Raw genomic sequence first — 6414 nt, forward strand, 5'->3', positions numbered from 1 at the left:
AGGGACAAATGAAGTATCTGTCATTATGTTTTGTGATATCCCTGCAGACTTCAGTTTTAAATGTTTGCTCCCTGTACATTACTTTTGGAAACTGTGTATCCTTAAAAGTCAACCTTTGAATTTCATATCACCCTGCCCTTGCTTCCAGACTCTGTCTCTGCTTCCTGTAAATCATGACATCACAACATCATCCTATAGTGATGTCCTGATCTCTTGTACTACCCCAGAATCATTCCCTTTTATGACTTGGTGAAGCTTGTGTAAATATGAGTCAAAACAAAGGTTACATCATTTAATTTCTTTCTATTAAATAAATCTGGTCACAGTGATGCAAAAATAAATACTACAGAAAATTGTCACAAGAGAAGTGGATCTTTTCTTTAACTAGAACTCACCTTTGCATTCTTAGGAATTTAGAACAATTTTGCTGGAAGAATTTGCAAAAGTTTGAAAATGCAGATATAGAAGTCCTATAATACATTTATCAGAGTGTGATAAAAGATCATGAAGTCTAACTCACAGAGAAGAAAGCCTAAGACCCTGAGAATAGGGAGATCAGGGACCTAGAGGAAACCAAATGCTCCAATCTGTTAAAGGATATAGAAAGAAAATGACTCATAGTTACATTCTGCTATACTCACAGACCAGTATTTTGCTCAACCATCATCAGAGAAAATTCCTTCTGTAGTACATGGGAACAAATAGAGAACCCCACAACCATAGTATGTAGAAACTGAGAGATTGTGGAACACTCAGAAGTAAAAGGGTTATTCTTATCAAATCCTTCCTCTCAGGACTCAGGAAAGGCTGTAGAAGAGCAAGCAGTTTGACAATAAGAGCCAGAGAGGATGGAAGACACCAAAAGAACAGGACTTTCTAAGCACAGCAGGATTCATGAACATTGAGCTCTTTGAGTCTGTGCTTGCATGCCTGCCTGATCTGGGACATATGGGTTCCCAGCACTGAGAGTGGAATTAGGCACAATCTTCCATCCCTAAGCCAGAAGCTATATACAACTGATAGTCATTCCAAAATGAAAAATTAATTTTCTCTAACAGAGTCTCACTGAGTATACACAGCACTCTTAAAAGCCGTCCCCATGCCCAGCAGCAGAAGGCCAACACATAGTGGACACAGTGGAATCATTGGAGTTTCCTTGTCTCAAAATGCTTTCTCAGAGATTTTATTTTAACCTTACAATCATTTGTGTGTGTATATCATATTTTTTGTTTGGGGGTTTTTATGGGATGTCTATGTATGCAAATCTGTATGCATTTGCATCTATTTTGCTATGTTTCTCCTTCAGTTTATGTTGTCCTATTCTGTTTTTTTCTTATTATTATATTATTTAATTATTACTTTAATGTCTTTTTGGCTTTTGAAAAGTCAGAGACAGGTCGGGTGTGTATTTGTGTAGGAGGGGAGAGAAGGTGGGGGGATTCTTACAGGAGGTGGGGAAGGGGAATCTCCATGTAGAACATCTTGTATGAAATATTATTTTCAATAAAAGAAAAATAAAATTGAAAAGAAAATAAATCATTAGAGATAAAGAGAAAGAAAGAGAGAAAGAGAAAGAAGAAAGAAAGAAAGAAAGAAAGAAAGAAAGGAAGGAAGGAAGTAAGTGATCATGGTAAGAGTTCAGGAGAATAATTCCAGTATAAATACAGACATTAAAGCCACCTCAAAGTTTCAGACGGGAATAAAGATTCTATTAGGAACAGGGTAAAAAGTAACTCATTTTATGTCTAGAAAATATTTTTTCTGTTTTACCTGTGTCCTAAATGTTCTAATGAAACTGAATTTAAAAAATCCACTTGTGCAGAAACAATGGCTCAAACCTTAAGGATACTTAACTTTTTTTGTGGAAGACAAAAGTTTAGCTCCTTGGAACAACATGCTAGCTGTCACTCTAGTTGAAAATTATTTTATAACCTTTTCCATGGTGCACATGTGCACACACACACACATGTGTGCACACAACTCTCATGTATCTACATAGAAAATAAAGAAACGTTTAAAACAGATAATAATTGAAGTAAATTGTTTAAATGAAAATAATAATTTAATTTGTTGTGAGAAATTTCAAAATAGCATAGCTTTGCAACTGGGGCGTGGTTATTGTTCGATTCTTTTATCTAGGAGGGCAGTTCAGATTAGGAATAGAAAATGGAAGAAATTTTGTAGAATAATATAGATTTTGACAAAGAATAATATACAAAGGTGGTCAAAATTGCTAAAGATACTGATGCCATTAAAATAACTGTAGGGCTTTGCATAGGAGCAACAAGAACCTGCTTTGATGGAATTTCAGAGATGTCCAAGACTTAATCAGGCAAAGACCCCAGGATATAAACTCTAAAAACGTTTTCAAAGGAAATCCTTCAAAAAGAGATAGCTATAAAGGTTCTCTGTTCAAACTGCACTATTTCTGGATTTCTCCAAGGTCACCTACCCACACTATTTTGAAGTCACTGTGTCAGCAGTCTGTGAGTGTCAAATTACTGCTCAAAGGTCAAAGGAAATTGGCATTGCCAATGTGGCGTTGTTTTTGTAGGCCATCTACATAAGGGAATGATGGGGTCATGGAGTTTTGCTTGTGAGGTCATCATGGTGAAATGTGCTTTAGAGTACAACAATCTGCAAAAAGCATGAACAGCAACTAATTTCATCAAATACAAGAATCATTTGAGACTAACTATAGAAAAAATTTGAAAGTAACTCTTTCTTGGCCTTTAAGTTATATAAGTGAATCTTAGTTTGATTGTTTGATAGGTAATAAACATACCAAAGATAAGAATGTATATTTATTCAAAGATAGATACCAATAATTAGTGAGATTTGATTAATTAGCTGACCACAATTTAAGAGACATGGTCTTAATTTTTTTCATATGGGTTTCTATGTCATATATGAGAGAGAAGATTCAAGTATTTCTGATAGTAGTATGCAGAAGGTATTATACCAGTAGATTGTTGTAGCAATATTGTAAGTACAAACGAACATTTACTTCAACTCTATTATTGTGATTTATTTTCCTAGATCTGTGTCCTCATATTATCATATACATTAACCTGCAAATTCTAGGATTCTATAAGTTATTATTTTAGGCATCAGTCTTAAGGGACTCCTACTGCTTCCAGAAAACTCCAAGTTCTCATAGCAATTGTGAGAAGGTCAAAGGACAAGTATAAATGCACTCTGTGTCAATTAAACTTCTGTCAACCTGTTTAAGCCAAGTCAAGGGCCAAGGACAATATTAGTTCAGCAGTAGGTATATCAGCTTCAGTCAGGAGAAAATATACATCAGTTTGTCAAAGATAGCTTAATAAAGAAGCCTAGTAATGTGTGAATTAAATTGTTCATTTGATAAAATAGTATCACTGTTACACTTATGAGATTAAAGGTGTTTAAAATAATGAAATATATAAAGGTTCTATTATGGACTACATTGTGTCTTTTTGAAACTGGGTATATAAGGGTAACTATAATACTATCATGTGTGCCTTCCCTGAATTAGAGGTCAAAACCTAACCTCTGATGTTGACTGAATTTGGAAATAGGGCCCTTAAGGAGGTAATTAAGAACAAATGAGGTCATAAAGTAGGAGTGAAATCCAATTCAAGTAGAGTCCATTAAATGGAAGGAGTATAGATACAGAGGGTGTGCCAGAGAACAGACAAGTAAAGAAGCACTTCACATACTCCTCCACAAACACCAATAATACACTAATAGGCTTTGGAATTGTAGGGGAATGAGCATAGTTTAAGCACTTAGGCTATAATACTTTGGATTGTTTTCTAGATTCCTAATGCAGAGGATCATGTAAAATATCTCAAGAGTCGTTCCCTGCAAATGTGACAGGTATATTTGGAGATTTAATGTCTCTAGTGAGAAAATAATATAATAGCAATCAAGATGGTTAATATCTATTTTCTATTTATTTATTTATTTATTTAAGATTTCTGTCTCTTCCCCACCACCGCCTTCCATTTCCCTCCCCCTCCCCCAATCAAGTCCCCCTCCCGCGTCAGCCCAAAGAGCAATCAGAGTTCCCTGTCCTGTGGGAAGTCCAAGGACCACCCACCTCCATCCAGGTCTAGTAAGGTGAACATCCAAACTGCCATCTATTTTCAACTTTCTAGAATTCAAAATTCCCGGGGGACCCAAATCTGAGTATCTTTCAGAGTTTCCAGAGAGGATTAACTGAGGAAGAAAAACTCTTCTAATTCAAACCACAACATATAATCATTAGCCTTGTTTTCTGTCCTTTCCTGTACCAGGGTACAACTACCATGACTTTCACACCACATGGGAAATAAACCATGACAAACATGTGGATGTCCTAGAGCCAAGTTTCTTTGAGAGATAATTTTAACATCCAGACAAAGTATTTTAATAGTACCAAGTGGGAACATTTCAAGTAATGCTTTAAAAAACTAGCTACTGTTATCTGGCAAGGTCTACAGGTAGATTATTAAGCCACTGAAATACCAATTGCTTACCTCTCTGAAGTCTTCTGAAGACATCAAACAAAGGCTCTCCAGTGTGAACTACTGTAAATTTTTACAAGATTGTAAAACATAATTTTAAATTTTATCACTATGAAAAATGTGCAATCACCAGTTTCTGCAGCACATTAAAGGTTATATGTAAGATATCTTAGGAAAGCATCCTTCTATGTGTCCAAGTACACAAAGCAAATGTTTCAGTATTATAAATCATGAGTTTAAATGGATTGATTACAAATAGCTTGAATATTTTACAGAAACTCATTTATGTAAACAAGTATGATTAAATGTTAGGTGACAGTACTTGCAAAAATCCTGTTCCGAACAAATGATTAGTTGTCGTATACCAACTAACATATTGCTGCTTCTTGTGAGTCTATCTTCTTCTTTTATTCTTAGGATAGAAAATTAGTAATGTTGACTGTATTTCACTTGCAAAGTCTCTGCCCTTACTTTGTTTTGATGATTTGCTTTCTGTCTATATCAAATTCATGCATAAAGTAAATAATGCCAAAGTATTTAACAACATGACATTTTCTACCTAAAAGAAAAGATGGTACTGGACAGTGAAACTCTGCAACTAGTTCACACAAACCTAAATGATTTCCTCATTTGCATGAAGCAAATAAGAATAAAACTTTGAATGCAGAGAAACAATACCAGAGATACAAAAAGTGTTTGTTGGTGGGCTTCAGTTTACAAATTCCTTTCTTTGTCTTAAAATTTGTGTGAAGTATTTCAGATTATGTTTGAATTAATCAAGGAAATGTCTAGGTTTTAGGGCACAAGAAAATTGTAAAATGTACATGTAAAAAAAATGATAATCACAGAACAGTTGATTCGAGCTAGTGGGAGCTCACCGACTCCAGACTGACAGCTGGGGAACGAGCATTAGACTGACCTAGGCTCTCTGAATGTGGGTGACAGTTGTGTGGCATAGGCAGTATTGGGGACAATTAGCAGCGGAACCAGTATATATCCCTAGTGCATGATCTGGTTCTTTGGAGCCCATTCCCTATGGAGGAATACCTTGCTTAGCTTAGTTGTGGGAGGAGGACTTTGGTCCTGTGGCAAGTGATGTGATAGATTTTTTTAATTCGTTATTGAAGGCCTCTCCCTCACTGAGGAATGAATGGAGGTGGGTAGAAAATGAAGGGAAAATAGCAAAAGTTAATATAAAAATATGAATTACATTATTTTAAAGTAAAGAAATTCAAAACAGGAGAGAAACAAGGGATTTTAAATTCACAATAAATGTGCAATCAGTAAAAATGAAATATTATAGTAATTGTCATAAGAAGAGCTAACCAGAGCTTTTAGTTCCTTCATAAAAACTAGCACATTAGAAATTTGTGTAAACAAGAAGTATGTATTCAAGGAGAGATACTATCAAATTAAAAAATAGAATACAATTTATAAAAATATTTAAACATCAGTAAAAATAAGGCTTATTTATCGCTTTTCTAAGGAGTTTTTAAAGTCAAATTGTCATGGAAAGCAATATTTTTTTTAGATTAATGATTTTAAATTGTCATCTTTCATTCAGTTTCTATGCCTTAATGTACAAGTATGTCCTGGGGTGGAGAAATAGATCAGTAGATAAAACATTTTAACCAAAAATGAAGGAATTGAGTTCATATGCCTCACTCTCATGTAATTGCTAGAGCAGTATGGTACTCTATCTGTAATCCCAATATTACTGATGCCGAGACAGAGTCTCAGACAAAGATGGGTACTGAGACTGACTGAGCTGTCAATGCTGGCTTAAAGCAAGAAAGCCATGATCAATAAATATATGAGTTGTGAAGACAAAAAACAAAAGACAGGACTCACACAAAGAAATGGACTTATACACACAAACATACACATCACACACACTTAGGGTCAAAACCAATATGTCCCTTTC

Source organism: Microtus ochrogaster, linkage group LG1 (assembly GCF_000317375.1).
Source record: "Microtus ochrogaster isolate Prairie Vole_2 linkage group LG1, MicOch1.0, whole genome shotgun sequence".
NCBI classification, from domain to species: domain Eukaryota; kingdom Metazoa; phylum Chordata; class Mammalia; order Rodentia; family Cricetidae; genus Microtus; species Microtus ochrogaster.